The sequence below is a fragment of the Halichoerus grypus genome, chromosome 9 (genome assembly GCF_964656455.1).
Source record: "Halichoerus grypus chromosome 9, mHalGry1.hap1.1, whole genome shotgun sequence".
NCBI classification, from domain to species: domain Eukaryota; kingdom Metazoa; phylum Chordata; class Mammalia; order Carnivora; family Phocidae; genus Halichoerus; species Halichoerus grypus.
This window is the reverse complement of record NC_135720.1, coordinates 22041849-22063035: the sequence shown is the minus strand read 5'-3', so window position 1 is coordinate 22063035 and position 21187 is coordinate 22041849. Positions and strand designations below refer to the sequence as shown.

Genomic DNA, 21187 nt, shown 5'->3' with positions numbered 1-21187 from the left:
GGGGAGTGACTTTTCCTGGTAAGTGTTTGTATATAGTTCGGACTTTTAGCAACCATCATAGTGATTCACTTACTGAGGATAGATAGATAAATAAAATCAACAAGGATGGGAAAGGGAATGCAATATGGGGTATGTATGAGTCAGGGTCACGTCAGGAAGTAGAAATCAGGCAGTCATTTGAACAGGGAAATTTAATATAAACTCTCACAGGGGAGTAACTATAAAGGTGTACAGAGAACTCTAAAGAACGCTCTAAGGCGGATACGGAGAGCCTAAGGAATGAACAAACTTGGAAGGGTCCTCTCCCCGAGGATGAGATTCCAATCTCACTGGAGAGGGTGTGGTAGATGGAGACATTCAGTGAATGCTAAAAATTAGGGGGTTGCCTGGGCCAGAGCTCCTGCGCAGCCACCAAGCAGGCAGGAACTACCCTTCCGGGGTGCAGGCCGGCAGAAGCCAGCAGGAAGGAACCGCAGCTGGGGCTGGCAAGCCAAAAAGCATTCCTCTGGGGTAGATGTGGCCAAGACAACAGATAGGCACACAAAAGGGCTTGGGGTACTGGAAGCCCGCTCACCAGAAGAGCAGCATAAGTGTGTGATGTCCACGGTGGGAGTGCCACAGTGAGGTGGTCACTGGACGGGGGCCAAGGCTGTGAGCTCACCAAGCGACTATGTGCTCTGGACAAGCCGCTGGGGCGGAGCAGCACTGGATTTTCCCACACACTGCTGGCAGCCACGTGGTAGGGGTGAGAGGCCAACAAAACAGTAGCACACTAGAACCGGGAAGAGAAGCGCCTGTCCCCTATAATGCCCGCCCTCCGCCCCAGTGCCCTTCACTGGTAAATCACAACATCGTGCTCTCTGTGGAGGAGAAACGCTTAATTTCCAGCCCCATTATTGCAGAGTAGGTCACAAAGGGTGAATCTGGGTGAGGGGCAAAACGTTAGTAAAACAGGCAGAGAAGACAAACTAATCCACCTCACTACATAATAACAAATTAAGAACAGAACCGCACAGAAAGGAGAGGAGAAACCCAAAGCAATGAGTGCCCAGATCTGGGTTTCCAAATACCATTCTCCAACAAAAGGAACCAGGGCTTTTCGGAGAAATGGTCATGCATGGCTAGGCAGAGAAAGTACAAGATGAGCCTGGAACACTTTGTCATGCCAGAAAAGTGAGTGTTTTAAAACAAAATGATGGGAGGACAGTGGTGCTGGGAGCCTGGCGGGTTCTGCCCGGTCCTCACAGCCGCCGGGCACCGCCTGCCCACACCCCTCCCGGGACAACCTCTGCGCTGGCACAGGCACCCTCCCTCCCTCTGTTCTTCCTCCCTTCCTTGCACCATGGATGATCAGCTGACTGAAGGACAGACTGCTGAGTTCAAGGAGGCTTTCTCCCTATTTGACAAAGACGGTGATGACCATCACAACAAACGAACCTGGAACTGTCATGAGGTCACTGGGTCAGAGCCCAGCAGAAGCTGAATTGCAGGATATGATCAATGAGGGGGATGCTGATGGTCATGGCACCATTGACTTCCCAGAACTTTTGACTATGATGGCTAGAAAAATGAAAGATACAGACAGTGAAGAAGAAATTCGCCAGGCATTCCGAGTCTTTGACAAGGATGGCAACAGTTACATCAGGGCGGCGGAGCTACGTCATGTCATGACCAAGTTAGGAGAAAAACTAACGGATGAAGAAGATGAAATGATCAGAGAACCAGGTATTGATGGAGATGGACAAGTCAGCTATGACGAATTCATACAGATGATGATTGCCAAATGAAGACCTACTTTCAACTCCTTTTCCCCCTCTAGAAGAATCGAATTGAATCTTGTACTTACCTCTTAAAAAAAAAAAAAAAGTTCATTTACTCATTCTGTTTCTGTATAGCAAAACTGAATGGCAAAAGTGCCTTCGGTCCACACACACAAAATCTGCATGTATTAGTTGGTGGTCCTGTGCCCTAAAGATCAAGCTACGCCTCAGTTTTACCATATAAACACTTGTACTACCTTAATGACAAGGAAGCACTTAGCAGACTCCTTGCAGTTCCATTTGCTCATGAGTAATACACTGTTTGGGCTGGCCAGGTTTTCATGCATGCAGCTTGACAACTGAGCACAGTCAGGCATTTGTATTAAAAATAAAAACTGAAAAAACAAATTTAAAACTTACTCAAATTCACATCCAGTGCAGCTTTGCACAGAAGACTTGGGGTGTGGTTTGTAAGTATGATCTATAAAATAACTGGGATGAGTTCCCATGTATACCTGTGTAAATAGATTTGTTAACTGAAATGTACTTTAAGAAAAAATAAAATCTGTAAATAAACTGATTTATAAATTAAAAAAAAAACTTATTCAAATGGGTTCTAATTCAATTCGTTAGTATAAACTGCCATTGCTGGTTTACTGGAAACACACATTTAAAATTGGTTTATCGCAGGATGCTGTGCAGAAACATGGGTGAAGGATAAAGTGTCTAGACGTAGCCCCACCTAACAGGACAGCCCTCTCGTACTTCCGTGTGCCCCCACCCAGGGTAATGATGACCCTCGTCCTCGAGGCATGCTGTGTGTGCTGGTTCAGCATTGTCTGTGTTGTACTAGAGCGAAATGGGTGTCAGGCTGTCACCATTCACACTAATTTTTAAAAAGAAACCTTTACCAAGGGAAGGTTAGACTCTCTGTTTTTAAAACCTTCTGAACCGTGACTTGGAGCCAGCAGAGGAAGCTGTGGCTCTCTGGACTTCAGCACAAGCATCAACATTGCTGTTCAAGAAATTACAATTTACACCCATTTCAAGTTGCAAATGCAAGTCTTTTTTTTTTCCAATAAAAAGACCATTCACTTAAAAAAATAAAAGTAATAAAACAAAATTATGGGAAACATGTCAAAAGGATAACAACCAAACTTGAAGGGGTCTTTTGGCCAAATAGGGGACAGTTTGGACAAACAAAATAGCCAATGATATTAATATACCCCACAGAATATGGTAAGAATCCATGAGTCCATGCTGATATAAATAAATAATTGAATAAGAAGGGAAGAAGACAAAGCTATTCCTTACAATGGAATTCTAACTAATATATGTATGAATAATGATGTGAAGAGAATGCCACCATTTTAAAATACTATAGTTATCATTGTTTTAGGCAAGAATTATCAATGAATGATAAAATTAGTGGCAAAGATATTATGAGAAACCAGCTATTTACGTAGTTGCAAAGTAGCTCCCCTAGAAAATACTAATAAAAGAGGAAAGATATCTACTTCATAGTGGGGAAATCTAGCAGATACTACCTTAACCAAATGATCACAGTTAAGATCACCAGTGACGTGACAAATCATGTGTCTCTTGGTATGACACACTGAGAAGGACACAACATAACTTCCATAGGATTTTTACCAAAAATGCGCAACCCAAATTTATTCATGAGGAAACATCAGACAAACCCAAATGAGGAACATTCTGCAAGAATAACTGGTTAGTACTTTTTTAAAGTGTTGAGGTTATGAAAGACAAAGAAACTGTTTTAGTTTAAAGGGATGAATCAATCAAAGTGGCTAGGATGCAAAATGGGAGGAGGTGCTCACCCCTGAGGTCATGCGAGTATAGGGTTGGCCCCTAAGGAGACCAAGGAGACATGACAACTAAATGACATGACAACATGTCATCTTGATTTAGATCCTGGACATGAATGGGGTAACTGGGGAAATTCAAATAAGGTCTATAGATGATGTAACAGAATTGCATCAATGTTAATTTCCTGATTTTGGTCATTGTGCTGTGGTTATGTAAGATTAACATTTGAGGACTCTGGATATACAGGAATTTTTTTTTTTGGTACTGTTCTGTACAACATCATTAATTTTAAAATTAATTTAAAATAAAAAGTTTAAAAGTTTTTAATTAAAAAATATTAAAGACAAACAACAAGTAAGGGGACAGGCTGCTGGTGAAGAGCCCAGCATAATGTCACATATGGGAGCACTTGGTAAGTCAGGAAATGATAATGCACAGTGAGAGCATGGGCTTTGGAACTATCCACACGTGGCCTCAATTCTGACCTTATTTCTTATTGTGTGATGCCCTAATCTTCCTAAGCCTCAGTTTACTCATATGTAAAGTAGGTTGTCGTAATACTATCTACTTTCTATGATTGAATATGATTATTTACATTCTTATCCCTCTTGTGATGATCTATATTCAATAAACAATATTTGTAGAGAACTCAGTACAAACTCAACTTCATAGAATTCTCCATGGTAGTTATTGAGACTATTATGATTAGCCCTATCAGCAACTAGGCTATTCCTTGTGAACAATTATACACTGTGCACTAATAAGCCCCTTCAAGACCAGAGAGATACCCCATAGATTATGTTTCTAAAGTGTTGATGTATCTCAGTGTAAGTAAATCCAATACATGACATTTTAAACAGATACATAATAAGTGATTATTTTTTATTAAAACATAATTCGTGGGCTTTTGGGGGGAGCAAATAGCATTTGGCTTATTTGAATTTTTGCAGAAACAGGTCTATGACATAAAGCAATTATTTGTGCATTGCCTTAAGCAGACTGAGAAAGGGTCACTGCTGGATGGCTTAGGGGTGGGGAGAATCTGGCTCACTAATAAGCCTTAAAGGTTGACTCTTTCAAAGGGGTAAAGAGAAGCCAAACTCCCTGGTTTGTCTTCTCTAAGCAGATTCTGAACTACATAGATGTGATGACATAGATCGAATATTTGAGGTTAAGGATTGCTTGTAGGTTCATGCTTTCTCCTTGAGTCCATTTTTGAGATAACTCCAGCATAAATACTGGAGAAGCACAGAAGAAGGTTGAAAATGGCTAAACATATTCTATTCAGTGCTATTTCAGTGTTAAGTCAAACACTAAAACGTCTGGTGTTTCTAGTAATACATTTATTTTCTGAAATGATATAAGATCAAGAGACTTCTGTGGCAACTGCTCCGTATGTAAATAAAGGGTGCAAATCATCACAAAATATGCCAATCTGTTGTCTTCCAAATATTTCCAATAATCCTTTAAGTCTAGGAACAAAAGTTAAATTCCTGAATAAATTCTCTTATCTTTAAAATCTGCTCCAAAGGTTTGGAAACCCTACCTTTTGAATATTAACCAAAAAGAGTTTCCATCCAGTCATCTGGAAACTTTGCTCAAATTCATGCTAACTTTAACCAAGCAGAGGCGTTGTTTTGTAATTGTTCACTGACCCCTTGTTGATTCCTAAGTACTGTGGCCTGAGCACATTGGATATTCCAAAGCATCTTCACTCTGAGGCTCATCCAACATTGCTCCCCTTCACTCAGCAGTGATTTCTACCACGTGTTGCTAAGACTTAGTGTATTTAGAACAAGTGTCATCTAAACCATTATACTGGTATCTCCATCCCCATCTAGTCCCCATATTGTCCTTCAGTCTTTGGACAAGCAGCGACTCTCCTTCAAAGCTCTCTCCTTCACCTGGGTTCTCAATCTCATACCCAGAAGCTTCTTCCAATGTACCATTTACCTTTCTGGTTTTCTTTCAAAAATACATAGGCTTCCCCCGATGCTTTCCCTGAATGCTTTCTGTACAATTAGCTCTACATTTACTGTTTCTCTGCCTGAACCATTGGTTTATTGTTTAAACCTGCTATCTATTCTCACTCTCTACAGAAATAAATCCAAGGACCTTTTATTAACATCTGTCTTCTCCGTCTCCACCACTTCTGCCTTTGGTGAACACATCAGGCTCAATCCTAACCCTAAACCTTTGCTCCTCTTGTGCCCCAGCTGAAATCTTTCCTCTTCTTCATTTATCTCACTCCTACCCATCCTTAAAGGTCCAGCTTGAGCCCCTTTGCATCTGTGAAGTCTCTCCAGAATCTCCCTTCTCTGAACTCTTATAATACTGTTGATAGGACCCACTGCATCTCAGAGGTGCACCTGAATTGTGCTCGGGGAGCTACATGGTCTGTACTTCATGAAGTCTTGCCTAGCTGCTCTTTCTTGGCCAAATTTGAGCATGTATGCTTCGTCATGCCAACTGGACTCTTATCTCCCAAGAATGTGAGTCTTGTATGGAGTGACGGAAGGAGAAAATGGATGGAGCTAAACCAGCCAGGCTGCAGAGACCTGATAAGCCTGTGTCCTAGTCCATCCCCCAGATCCTGGGAGGTACAGGATTTGGCTGGACTTGGCTCTGCACATGTCCTTCATTTCTGTGAGCCATACATTTTTCCCCCTTAAGTTGGCCAGAGTAAATATTCCTCCCTACATCGAAACAAACTTAACTAGGACTCTCCTATTGCCTTTTATTACTGTTTAATTTGAGGAGACAGGAGCTAATTAAGTCTTGTGAACCAATGAGATAGGAAGTTTCTTAAGGGCAGAAACTCTGTCTTATGACTCTATATTCCTTACATAAATTTTTAACAATTCAACTGCATGACAATAATATATGAAAATCCTCATCTAAAAACAAAGAGACAAGAACAGCCATCTAAGATCATCTTTATGATTCTATGTTGCAGTTGAGGATCATTCACTCACTCCATAAACACATTCTGAGTACCAGCTGTTGATCATGCACTAAGTTGTGTGTCAGGTGGGAATAATGAAACCCAGGACACCTTCCCTGGCTCCTGTATCTGGAGTTCCACTTTCCAGTTTAACTTGTGTCTTATACAATGATGGTACCTAGTATTAATTTGTACTTTTATTTCTGAAGCGTTTTCAAATATAACACATTACTTGTTATTCCAATTGGATACATGGGAGAGCTGCTATTAGGTCATGTGACCAAGATCAAAACCAGAGCTACAGTGAGAAGACAGGTCCCTTGACTTACAGTGACGTTCCTTCCCTCTCTACCACAATGAGAAACATTTCCTCCAGGACACAATTAAATACTGGTATTATATTTTATTTAATTCCCACATTACATCCAACTCATAGGTTATTCTTTTGTTGTGCAAGATAAAGGCAGTTTCTGAGTGTTTGCTAGACGAAAACAACAGAAGGACTAGCTGGTTCTGGGACATTTGATTAGCAAATAGTTATGTAGTGGACACTAGTGCAATGCATTGAGCCACTCTGTGTTAATAATGCCAGTCAAGGGGCGCCTGGGTGGTTCAGTCGGTTAAGCGTCTACCTTCGGCTCGGTCATGACTCCAGGCCCCATGTCGGGCTCCCTGCTCAGTGGGGAGTCTGCTTCTCCCTCTCCATCTGCCCCTCCCCGCCCCACTCGTGCTCTCTCAAATAAAAAAATAATAGTAATAACGCCAGTCAAGACACACACAGTCCCTGCCCTCATTAAGTTTATGGTGCTGTGGGAGAACAGGTTAAGTGCCACATGTGTAGTGGGTGCTAGGATGAGCAGATACAGCACATACTCAAGTTCTCAAAATTTTTATGTTCACAAAGAATCTGAATTGAATTTCTGTCTCTCTCAAACATTTGTATCTTGATTAAAACTGATCAGCCTTGGTTTTTCCCTCATTTCAGAGCCAATGTCCCTTCATCTTCACAGTATCACCTCTCTCTAAATTCCCCCCTTTCTTCATTATGGTGCCCCTTCCAAATTCTGAATTTCTAAGGAGATGCCCAACACCTTTCTGACCCATGGGGCGTTCACAAAAACCCTGATGGACCCTCAGTGGTCCTCAGAGGTCCATAAAAAATTTCCTTTCAATTTTTTGAAAGCAGAAAGTTGGGTCTGTTATATTGTCAGCGCTCCAGGACAGGACGAGGGGGTCAAGAGCCAAAGGGTACACCATGGAATTTCTTCTTTAGGAATGCATTTCTGGCAAGAACCATGTATGAATGTGCCCTTCTGATGTTTTGCTTCCAGGGTCAACAGAAGTAGAAAAAACTTTTCAACTTTCTTCAAAACCCAGTGCCATGAAATTGGCTTAGTAAAAGGAATAACAATAGTAGCAGCAAGTTACAAGGCAAAACTCGGCTACAATTTGTTGAAAGGGCAGTTGATACAAAGACTAGATTTTCTATCAGGTCAGAGTCCACATTTGTCAATTGCTAAAATGTACAACTTTCTGGCCAGTCTTAAAGATGCTACTGTCAACTGGCTTTTTTGAAAAAGGAATCTGTATAAGAGTATCATCTTCATGTATAGTTACTGCTAATATAGGCAGATCGGGGTAATGCTAGGATGGTTTGCAGAGGAGAGCAGTAAGACCATTAAGAGATTTTATACTCAGTACATTTCTAAACTCTGGCAGGTGAGAGAGATCTGAAAGACTACAAAATGTAAAATGAGGTCAAGCACTGATTTAAAAGCCTGTGTATTTCTTTGATTATAATACCTAGCACTCGTTCAGAGAATTTGCTAACATTAACTACTCTTCACAGCATGCTCGTTCTATAATATCAACAGCTGCATTTTGTCTTCATTGGTGAAGATGCATAAAAAGGGAGCGAAAAGATTGTTCATACCTGGAAAGGAAGGGGAGGCAGAACTGGTTTCTAAATCTTGCATTTATAGTAGATTATTAAGAGTTCCAGCTTAGAGAAAAGATAAACCCAGGTTCAAACGCAAGCTCTACCATTTAATATCTATGTGACCCTGGGCAAACTTCCATGTCTCAAGTTCTCCGCCTGGAAAAAAAAAAGAATATGTGATTGATTGCAAAAATGGGCCCAATTGTTCAGCATTGTTATACTCATGCCTTTTGCCATGCTGTTTTGCAATGCTATCCCAAGGGATGGAGTGCATAATTCCCCATCCTTACACTTAGCTATTGAGACTACGTGCTTTGACCAGTGAGACACACAGCAAGCAGAAGGTTGAAATGGACGTAAGCAATCAGGCTTGTTCAGAGTTTGCAATCAGAGCTTGCAGCTCTTTAATCACCAACAGAACATGCCCAGCCCAGCCTGTTGGAGGACAGGAGAAAAAAAAATGGAGAAGTTGCATTGCCCATTCACCTGAACCAGGGCCAGGCTACATCAGTCGTCAGCTAGCCAAATCCTACATGCCGTGAGCCAGTCCGGCCAAGATTGGCAGATCCGTTTAGCCAATCACTCTAGATGTAAAAACAGTAACTAGTTATTTTTGTATGCCACTGAGGTTTTGTGGGTTCTTGTTATGCAGCATTGCTGTGATAGTAGGTAAGTGATACATGATGGTAAAACCTATCACATACGTATTAATGTGAGAAAATACATGTAAATCACTTAGCACAATACTTAATGGTAATATAATAATAAGAGTGAAAATGTGTGCTGTTGTTTTGAAGAAACAATTACAGAATATGCAAAGGTATTGGCAGTTCATCCATGCATCCTTAACAGGACCTGTCTCACTGGAGTTTTTTTTATGGAATCATGCAATTTTATTTCCACCGTTAGCAAAGAACCAAGCTGATGATCCAATTGTATTTTTTTAATTTTGTAAGTACCCTGGGATCTGTTCTCACAAGTAAAACAGTTCTTTTCCTTCTAGAAGATTTGCTTTGTTAAATTTTTTTTAAATACAAGACACACACACACACACACACAGTAGAAAAAGACATTCAAGATGATCCTCTCAATAGATGCAGAAAAAGCATTTGACAAAGTACAGCATCCTTTCTTGATCAAAACTCTTCAGAGTATAGGGACAGAGGGTACATACCTCAATATCATAAAAGCCATCTATGAAAAACCCCACAGTGAATATCATTCTCAATGGGGAAAAACTGAGAGCTTTCCCCCTAAGGTCAGGAACACGGCAGGGATGTCCACTATCACCACTGCTATTCAACATAGTACTAGAAGTCCTAGCCACAGCAATCAGACAACAAAAAGAAATAAAAGACATCCGAATCAGCAAAGAAGAGGTCAAACTCTCACTCTTTGCAGATGATATGATACTTTATGTGGAAAACCCAAAAGACTCCACCCCAAAACTGCTAGAACTCATATAGGAATTCAGTAAAGTGGCAGGATATAGAATCAATGCACAGAAATCAGTGGCATTCCTATACACCAACAACAAGACAGAAGAAAGAGAAATTAAGGAGTCGATCCCATTTACAATTGCACCCAAAACCATGAGATACCTAGGAATAAATCAAACCAAAGAGGCAAAGAATCTGTACTCAGAAAACTATAAAATACTCATGAAAGAAATTGAGGAAGACACAAAGAAATGGAAAAACGTTCTATGCTCATGGATTGGAAGAACAAGTATTGTGAAGATGTCAATGCTACCTAGAGCAATCTACACATTCAGTGCAATCCCTATCAAAATACCATCCACTTTTTTCAAAGAAATGGAACAAATAATCCTAAAATTTGTATGGAACGAGAAAAGACCCCAAATAGCCAGAGGAATGTTGAAAAAGAAAAGCAAAGCCGTTGGCATCATACTTCCGGACTTCTAGCTCTATTACAAAGCTGTCATCATCAAGACAGTATGGTACTGGCACAAAAACAGACACATAGATCAATGGAACAGAATGGAGAGCCCAGAAATGGACCCTCAACTCTATGGTCAACTAATCTTCGACAAAGCTGGAAAGAATGTCCAATGGCAAAAAGACAGTCTCTTCAACAAATGGTGTTGGGAAAATTGGACAGCCACATGCAGAAGGATGAAACTGGACCATTTCCTTACACCACACACAAAAATAGACTCAAAATGGTTGAAAGACCTCAATGTGAGACAGGAGTCCATCAAAATCCTAAAGGAGAACACAGGCAGCAACCTCTTCGACCTCAGCCACAGCAACTTCTTCCTAGAAACATCGCCAAAGGCAAGGGAAGAAAGGGCAAAAATGAAGTACTGGGACTTCATCAAGATAAAAAGCTTTTGCACAGCAAAGGAAACAGTCAACAAAACCAAAAGACAATGGACAGAATGAGAGAAGATATTTGCAAACGACGTATCAGATAAAGGGCTAGTATCCAAGATCTATAAAGGACTTATCAAACTCAACACAACACCCAAAGAACAAATGATCCAGTCAAGAAATGAGTAGAAGACATGAACAGACATTTTTCCAAAGAAGACATCCAAATGGCCAACAGAGACATGAAAAAGTGCTCAACATCACTTGGCATCAGGGAAATCCAAATCATAACCTCAATGAGATACCACCTCACACCAGTCAGAATGGCTAAAATTAATGAGTCAGGAAATGACAGATGTTGGCAGGGATGCGGAGAAAGGGGAACCCTCCTACACTGTTGGTGGGAATGCAAGCTGGTGCAGCCACTCTGGAAAACAGTATGGAGGTTCCTCAAAAAGCTGAAAATAGAGCTACCATACGATCCAGCAATTGCACTACTGGGTATTTACCCCAAAGATACAAATGTAGGGATCCAAAGGGGTACATTCACCCCGATGTTTATAGCAGCAATGTCCACAATAGCCAAACTGTGGAAAGAGCCAAGATGTCCATCAACAGATGAATGGATAAAGAAGATGTGGTATAAATATACAATGGAATATTATGCAGCTATGAAAAAAAAAAAAGAAATCTTGCCATTTGCAACGACATGGATGGAACTGGAGGGTATTATGCTGAGTGAAATAAGTCAATCAGAGAAAGATATGTATCATATGACCTCACTGATATGAGGAATTCTTAATCTCAGGAAACAAACAGGGTTGCTGGAGTGGTGGGGGGGTGGGAGGGATGGGGTAGCTGGGTGACAGACATTGGGGAGGGTATGTGCTATGGTGAGTGCTGTGAATTGTGTAAGATTGTTGAATCACAGACCTGTACCTCTGAAACAAATAATACATTATATGTTTTTTAAAAAAAAAGAAAGAAAGCAGGAAGGGAAGAATGAAGGGGGGAAATCGGAGGGGGAGACGAACCATGAGAGACTATGGACTCTGAGAAACAAACTGAGGGTTCTAGAGGGGAGGAGGGTGGGGGGATGGGTTAGCCTGGTGATGGGTATTAAAGAGGGCACGTACTGCATGGAGCACTGGTTGTTATACGCAAACAGTGAATCATGGAACACTACATCAAAAACTAATGATATAATGTATGGTGATTAACATAACATAATAATAATTTAAAAAAGACATTCAAATTCACTACCTACTGCAAGAAGCCAAAGGCTAGCCTCATGAATAAACCCAAGTTAGGGTGTTTTATTTCAGTGGAAGGCTGGGCAGGGAACAAGAATCAGCATCCTTTTTGTTCTTTTCCTATTTGGGTAATCTTCTTGAAACAGTTTAGTAAGATGGTTAAGAAATGTGAGCTTCCAGAGTTTAAATTCTGGTTCTGCCTCTGCCTAGCTCTGTGATCTTGAGCAAATTAAACCCTATAAACCTCTATTAACTCACTCCTCAAGTGCGAAAAGAACAGTAACCTCCTAAGTTTGCTTCAAGGATCATGTAATAGGTGCAAAGTCTCTATAGCTGTGCCTGGCACGCAATAGGGAGGCAATGAATATTAGCTACTACTAGTTATTCTAACGAAGGAGCATGTGTTCCATCAGCTTCATTTCTAGCTAGGCTACATTGTAGAGAACACTAAGTAAGGTGAGCTCATAGGCCTTGATTCAAAACAGCCCTTTGGTGTGGAACTACCCATAGCCACCCTAAGTGTAAATCAAAAACTGAATCTCAGAGGTTACGTTCCAATGCAAGGAAAAGCCACTCACGAGAGAGAAGACACAGGGTTTGGACAAATGCCAAGAGTGATGTTTCTCAGCTGTTTCCAAGCCATCTTTCCCAGCCTCTTACGAGAGTCCAAAGTGCCTTCTAACTTCACACTGTAGTTTTGTCCATTAGCACAGAGACAAATCAACACTCTTCCCCTAACTAACCAAGAGCACGAATAGAGAAGTGACTTACCTTCCCTTAGACACCAACATTCTTCCCTTTTTGTCTATTTCTCTTATTAAGCCAGTGAAATTAATCAGAGCCACAGTCTACGCCAAGTGATGCTGTCCTGCTCAGGAAGGGAGGACGGGAGAGAACACTCTCCTTCATGGAGCCACTTCCTCCATATCTTCTCTTACCCTCCCTTTCTCCATATGCTCTTGGTGTCAAAGGGATGGCCACTTCATCCCCTCAGGGCTTTTATGAATGCCTCTCTGTTGTGGCCTCCAGAAGCAGCCAAAACAGGTCAGGACATTAATTACATTAGCCCCAATGCCACAGTCAGCCCCACTTCTCTTTCTCATCTTGGATCCCGCTCAGCTATGCTATCCAACCAGGCAGGGTGAACAATGAGCACCAGATGAAAATATGGCCCAAATAATATGCCAGCCCTATAAAACTCATGAAATTTACTGGGCCACCTTATAAAAGTTAACAGTACAAACTTTCTCCCATTATCAATTCAATCTGTTGCTCCCGCAGAGAAATTTCAGTCCAAAATGCTGCCCTACCCTATTTCCTTTTACTGACTCAGTTACAGACAGAAGAGGTGGTATTTGGGCCTTCCGTTGGAATCTGGGATTCTTCGTCAGCAGCTGCACCCTGGGCCGTCTGCCAATATAATCGGAGTAGAGCCTTAGCACCTCCAAAGTTTGATTATTTCAACCCTCAGACTCTCATTTCCTTCTTTTCTAAAATACCTAAGGGTCAACGGAACACATGAGAATATCACAGCACCAGCCTTAATCCCACAGAATTCAGAAGCACAAACAAATTCCCAGTAAGAATCTAAACATCAGTTTCCATCTGAGGGCAGTTCCCAAGCAGAGGATTGCATTTCCCAGAGCCCAACACGTTACACTCCAGATGCTTGTTGCTAGTGCCAACTACAGACCATTGTAAAGATTTGGTGTTATCCAGGTCTGCAAAGGAACAAAAGCAGAAAAAGACCTCCATCTTCCTTTTGATTTCAGGATGCCAGTGAATTCATACCGAAGGTTAGAATTCAGGTCTTGGGAAGTCAAGTTCACAGGGAGAGAGAAATCCTGTAGGGAGACGTGAATTGTGCCACTGTGTGCTCATTGCCATGTTTTGCCTGCACAACTGAGCTTATATACACAAATGACAACTTAAAAAGATGAAGGATGTTCTACTGCACTCCTCGCACTCTGCTGTTGCCAAGAGTAATCAGCAGTGAAAAGATAAAGCCATCAGTATTTGAATTTAAATGTTAAAATAATAATAAATCTTATGGTCTCCCTAAGGTTAGTTTATAATAAAAATAACTTCTTGATCCTGGAAAACTTATCTGGTTTCTTTCTTCCTTTCATTCTCCACTTAATGACTGAAGTTACTATTTCCATGGTGGTCTCCAAACCACACTTGGTTTCTATGTAGATTGGCATGTCACTTCCAACAATTTCACCAGCTGCCTTTTCCTCTCCAGGGGATATGATTAAAATATTAATCCAGTTTCTGGAATAATCTAGCAAGAAAGTTATATAAATCAATCTCCACACAGCAGTTCAGTTGCTCTGAAAGAGGTAACATGTCCTCCCTTTTGTTATCCCTCCACAAGAAAGGTTCTAGCAAAGCAGATAAAAATATTTTTACCTCCTTGACCCTCGACCACTTCCTGATTTCTCAAACCTGAAAATGGGAAATCGCAAGCCCGAGTCCAAAATGTAGGTTTCCAAATGAGAAGAGATGAGTTGGAGGAAGACATAGGGGATCATCTACGTCGTGCTCCCTCGGCTGCCCCACTGTCTAGCAGTGAGGCCTTAGCAAAAGTGCCTGTAGACCGGGGGTCTGTTTGGTCCAGGAAGGCTGGATGGTGTTCTCTCGGGAGTGCGAAGTCACCCTTTCGTCCTGCTTACCGGAAACCATCCAGAACTGCAAATCCATCACTCGGCAAGCATTTACTGAAACCGCCTCTGGGCCTAGCATTGGGCTAAATCCTTGCTTTGGAGGAGCTTGCAATCTAATTACTATAATTAGAGACCAATTGCGATTTAACTATGTGACACTAAGTAGGAGTTTTGAAGAAAACGATCACTGTGGGCTGGAGTTGTTGGAAAAGATTTCATGGAGAACGCAGGACTTTGAAGGGAAGAGTAAAATCATGCTAGAGGCTTATGAGGTTGAGAAAATGTGCTTAGGATAAAAGAACACCGTGTGGTGTCGCGGGCTTACCTGAGGAGGAGACGCCCCCGAAGCAGGTGGCCATGCTGCGCTCCCCTTGGCGTCCCGCCAGCATAGCGTCTCACTGACAAGACAGCATTTCTCCCAGGTCGAGAAAAAATGTAATCTTTCCTGAAAGTGTTTAGCATTTGAATGCGGACGGTGACATTGCCCCTATAAAAATCAAGCTGACATCCTTCATTTCTTTAGCCCTCCAATAGAGAAATGTCATTGAAAGAAATGACTTTCTACCCATGCCAGTGCAGGCAGGATTAAAAGCCGGAAGCACTTCCATGTGAAGTCAGGATTGCTGGTGGAGTGACAGGGCTTCTTCCAAAGGGCACGGACAGCCGAGAAAGGTCACTGGTAATACCTCCTAGGATTAGGATTACAACAGGCAAGCAGTAGAATTCTGTCCCGTTAATTTAGAAAAGGCCTACTGTAGGTTTCAGTCTGAGTAGTTAATAAAAATGGTAATACTTTGTTTTATTATTTTCCCTTAATTATTAACTTGGCATGCATCTGCGTATTTTAATTGAACTCTGAGCATTACAGGACCAACGCTTCTCTGGAGGAACGATCCGGTTTATCCAGCTCTCCCTGCCATCAACAACAGAACAGGTGGGCCGGGGTGCAAGCATTTTTCAACATGGCAAACCTGACTTTCTAAAGGAAAAACTGCCAAGGCCCCATTTTCCCCTTCACGTTTAGCTAAATTGCTGACTGGATCAACTAGCATAGTGGGGTAATTGTGAAAGCTCAACTGTAATTATTATGTAAAACGGAGATGTACCTTTATTTCAGTTTCTCCTTTTGGTAAGTTGTTTTTTTTCCTTTAATGGAGGAAGAACAAGCTTCTCTCATTCCACGTATCATTTGCAGATCAGGTTTTCAAAGCGCACAGAGGTCTTGCTGAAACCTATGTTTCTGAATTGTTTGTCCACACTTCGGCCTGAGGAACCCACAGCAGAGTGGGCTGTGGTAGAAAGCGCAGGGCTTTCTGAGGGCACCGGAAGGCCAGTGAAAGGCAGTGCCATGTTCCCTGGGCTGTGAGGAACCCAGTCCACTGTGCGCCACACACAGACCCTGGCGGAAGCCTGGACTCAGTCCCCCAGTCCTCGATTGTGCATGATCCCGTCAGAAGGTCGCAGTTCTGAGGATAGGCTGCAGGCTCCGAGAAGCTGCTTCTCAGCCACCGCCATCCGGGAATTGTGTTTGTTTCGCTGACCCCAAGCCTAGGACGCTTCCAGAGCAGCAACTCCGGCGCTTCCCAGCACACATACGTGATGAGCGGTGTGCCTGTGTGGACACACACCCATGGGCGTTCCCAGGATCCTGCACAATCCCCTGGATGCTGGCTCTAACCGCACCCCTTGTCCGAAACGGGAAAGCATGGCGGAATGTTGGACGAGAGAGAGTCCTAGGGGAAGGCTCAAATCTGCTCTAAGGTATGCTTTGAATAAAAATAAATTAATTCATAGATGTCAGCCCATTATTAAGAACAAAATGAAACATTTTCACAGAGTTGCGACATCATGTTGACAACGGCTGCCTTTGACACCAAGCTGCCTGGGATACCCAGCATCGGTGTCACACGAGTCAGCTGCAGCTGGTCAGTCCCCAGGGAAGGCTACCCTGACCGGCGGCCACCAAGTAGGCCAGCTGCCGTCACGCTGCCCTCTCTCTCGACAGAGAAGGGACCGACACCTACGACTGTATGGACTGATAGAGAGCTCCCACTCTGGGGACAGCCTGTCTGAATTCGAATCCTGACTTCACATTTTCTCCTCTTCCCTGGATGTTTCACAAATACTTCAGTTCTCCTCCTCCTGAGGTAGATGGTAGATTACATCTCCTGCCACCTTGACGTTAGGCACGGCTATGTGACTTATGTGAGCAGAAATGACCTGTCACTTCGGGGCAAAAGCCAGTAAGCACTCCTTACTGAAGAGGGGTCCCTGCTCCCATATAGGAATCCCCTGGAAGCTTTCTAGAAATGCCCAAGGGCGGGCCCATCCCAGACCTCTGGAATCACAATGTGCATTTAATGAGCCCCTTGAGCAATTCATATGCACATTCAAGTAGGTGAAGCCCTGATCTAAGACACTGAGCCTTATTCACCATCTTCTCTCATCCCTGCCACAGTGACTGATGGTGTTCCAGACGGTGGAGTTTAACCTAAACCCCTGGCCTGACCTGAGGTGGACAAGAAGTGAAGCATGAAGGAATTAAAACTTTGTTCTAAGGCACGAAAACCTGAGGGCTATTACCTTGGCATAACCCAGCTGATTCGGCTGACACCGTCACTTAGTACTCTGAGTCCCTGGGCAAGATATTTCATCTCCCTGGGCCTCAGTTTCCCTGATGTAAAGGGGAGATGGTAACAGTACGAGGATTAACAAGGTAACATATGAATAGGACCTGGCAAGTTCGACGTGAATATTAGCTTCTAATATTGACACACTCCGTCCCCCCACAGCTCAAATCTTGCCGAGTGATGTGTAATTCTAGTCTTCTTACCACAGTGACTGTCATGTCAGAACCTTTGTCCCTGGCAAGGCCCCATCCCAAAACACACATACTCCAGGAATGAGTGGGAAATCGCACATCAGAAAGAAATGAAAAATTACCCCTTCTTGGAAAAAAAGTGGATCTTATGATAAGTCGGCCCAAGCATCCCTTCCCTGCGTCTTCACATGATGGTCATCTTCTACTCTAGCACCTACTACTATGCTGTTCCTCACCCTCCCACCTGCCTTCCAAACCCCACCAGCCCGTCCGGGCACAGCAGCTGTCTTCCTTCTCCACAAGTCTCCTTCAAATCCTGCTTTACTATGCAACTTAGAACTTACTTGTTTTTTTGTTTTTTGCTTTGTTTTTGCAACTTAAAATTTAGACATAGTATTTGTCTGTTACATGTAAGGCTTTGTCCTGAACTCAATGCTGGGTAAAAAAAACCAAAATTCCTAATAAATGTTTATTTTTGGTCTTTTCTTCAAACTCAATGTATGTAATTCTAGCACGAAAGGATTATCAAACCTGTTACAGGGAGAACTGGGGGAGGCACAGTGATGGGGATGGGATGGAGACAGTTTCTGTTTGAGTCCTGGTTTTCAAAAGGGTCCAACAGATTTCTGACATTAGAGTAACTTCTTACAGATGATAAATACTTGATAAAATATTTTATGTGAAAATCATAAATAAAATATTTTTATTCTTATTGAAATAAATGGATAAATGATCTTTTCTCCTTGCCTCTTAAAGTGTATGTAAGGAAACAAAATATTCTAAGCCAGAATAAATATTTTAGGAGCTTGAATTTCTCTTTTGTATTTATAAACTGACTTCAAAAAAAAAAAAAAAAAACATGGTACTAAAGCAATTTACCACCGCTGCCCAATGAGCCACATTCTTCAGTTCCAACGTCCTAGAACTTCAACAAGCACCTTAGAGATCAAACTTCAACATTTTATATTCTCTAGACCAAGGGGGAGCAAACATTGTCCTGAAGAGCCAAACATGAAATATTTTGGGCTTTGGGAGCCACTGGTCTCTGTCACCACCGCTTGACCCACTGTAGAAGCACAGGAGCAGCTCCAGACCACATGAAAATGGGCATGCTACACTTCAATAAAGCAATTTGTGGACACTGAAATTTAAATTTCATACAATGTTCACAGGTCACTAAAATCTTTTGATTTTTTTTCAACCACTTCAAAACATAAAACCATTTTTAACTTGTTAGTGGTATTAAAAGAGGCAGCAGGCTGGGCTTGGCCCGCAGGCCAGATTTTGCTGACTCCTGTTCTAGACTCACAAGTTCATGCTTCTTCAGCCAGACGACAAACTCTCCCTAATAGTCATGGACACGTGGTGTTTAGCCCAATATTCACTTAAAAATCAGGTGTGAAATAATCCCATGAGTCTCTTTTTTATTAGCTCAACTTGAAAAAACAGAAGATCCTAAAGATGTCAAACTTTCACCAGAACTTATGCCAGGCTTACCCATAAAAATAACGTCACCCATCACCCTTTTCTTCACCACACACAATTAACAATTTACGAAGTAAAAAATAGTTGGCCGTTGTCTTCATAGATGAGGTCAGTGTAGTCTCATTCCTTTGCCAAAAGGCAGAGAAACCAGTTCTTGATGGCTCTTCTCCCCAAGGCTATTCAAGGCCAGTGGATGCAGAAAGACTGTGAAGGACAAGCTTTGGCTTCAACGTGGATTTTTAACCAGGAACTTTACTACTTTAAAAAAATTTTTAATGATTTTTTTTTTTAAAGAGCCTTGGTTTTTGCTATTTTTACTGAGACTCATTTTAAAAGCAGCAGTGCTTAAAACATTTTAGGTCTAGATGTCTCTATGGAAACCCAAGAGAACTCCACTTTTATGGCCAATGACTACCTACCTAGATTATACGTCCTACTGGATCACTATGGGCCATCTGTGATACCAGAAACATCTCAGACCTATTTTTCCAAAACTCTCTCTTATCAGATATAATTAAATTGATGTATTAGTTTTGCTGAGGAGATCAGGAGAGAAAGAACTTATTTGAGGCTTTCTTTTCATTTTTATTAAGACATCCCTGTTTAAAATATTCTTTTTTTTTTTAAAGATTTTATTTATTTATTTGACAGAGAGAGACACAGCGAAAGAGGGAACACAAGCAGAGGGAGTGGAAGAGGGAGAAGCAGGCTTCCCGCGGAGCAGGGAGCCCGATGCGGGGCTCAATCCCAGGACCCTAGGATCATGACCTGAGCTGAAGGCAGACACTTAACCATCTGAGCCACCCAGGCGCCCCAAAATATTCTTATTACAAAAAAGAATTTTGTAAATTTTGGCAGACATAATAAAAGAGGAAGAATACAATCAAATAACCTAACAGTTGCTCTAAAATTTATTATCGCTGATTTTTTCCTCCTCCTTTCCACTAATGTCAAATATATTTTCCTTTAAAAATTTAAGTTTCTCTCCCCAGATTGTTTATTCATTGCAAAGGAGAAAAAAAAAAAAAACAATGATTATATAGTACAGAAGTCAGGTGATCAAAATTAACTGGGTGACCAAAATTAACATCACCAGTGAGGAATTGATGGCCTTTGGGTGCCTTCAGATTTGATATTCTCAGAATATAACATCACCTAAAATGCATAATCTGAATATGATCATGAGAAAACACCATTATTAAAAAAAGTGAAAAGTTGGGCACCTGTGGGGCTTGGACAGTTAAGCGTGGGACTCTTGATTTCAGCTCAGGTCATGATCTCAGGGTCCTGGGATGGAGCCCCATGTCCGGCTCAGTGGGGAGTCTGTTGAGGATTCTCTTCCCCTCTCTCTCTGCCCCTCCCCCTGCTTGTGTGCACATATTCACGTGCACTCTCTCTCTCTCTCAAATAAATAAATCTTTTTAAAAATTTTTAAAAAAGAGAAAAGTTGAGTGGGGTCAGAATGATTAAAAAAATGTCAAGTCATAAAAGGCAAAGAGAAGCTCTGGAAATGTTCTAGATTAAAATAAGCTAAAGAGGGGCGCCTGAGTGGCTCAGTTGGTTAAGTCTCTGCCTTTGGCTCAGGTCATGATCCCAGAGTCCTGGGATGGAGTCTGGGATTGAGCCCTGGGTGGGGCTCCCTGCTCAGCAGGGAGTCTGCTTCTCCCTTTCCCTCTGGCTCTCCCCCTGCTTTGCTCTTTCTCTCAGATAAATAAAATCTTTCAAAAAATAAAATAAAATAAGCTAAAGATGCATGACAACTAAATAAGATATCTGTCCTTAGAATATTCCAATATTGTAGAGCGGGTGGGGAAAATTCTCTAAAGGACATTATGGGTGACAATATTAGAATACAAACAGTATATTAGATAAAAATATTTTTAAAAAGATAAAAGTATTATACTAATATTACATATATTGAAGCCAATAACTGTATTGTGATTATATAAGAGAATATCCCATGCTTAGGAAATACAGAAACATTTCAGGGCAAAGGGCCATGATGTGTGATGTGTGTAACTTTCTACCAAATGGTTCAGAAGAACAATTATATAAATTCAAACATACATACAGATAGATAGGGAGAGAGAGAATAAACAGAGCAAATGATAAAGCTAAAGGTGTAAACTGTTAACAAATTAAACTTGTAAGTTTGA

General features: G+C 41.7%; 1 pseudogene; it reads left to right on the top strand.

Annotated features, from left to right (window-relative positions):
* Positions 1-535: 535 nt before the first annotated feature.
* Positions 536-2354, top strand: LOC118544762 (calmodulin pseudogene; annotated as a pseudogene).
* Positions 2355-21187: the final 18833 nt, after the last annotated feature.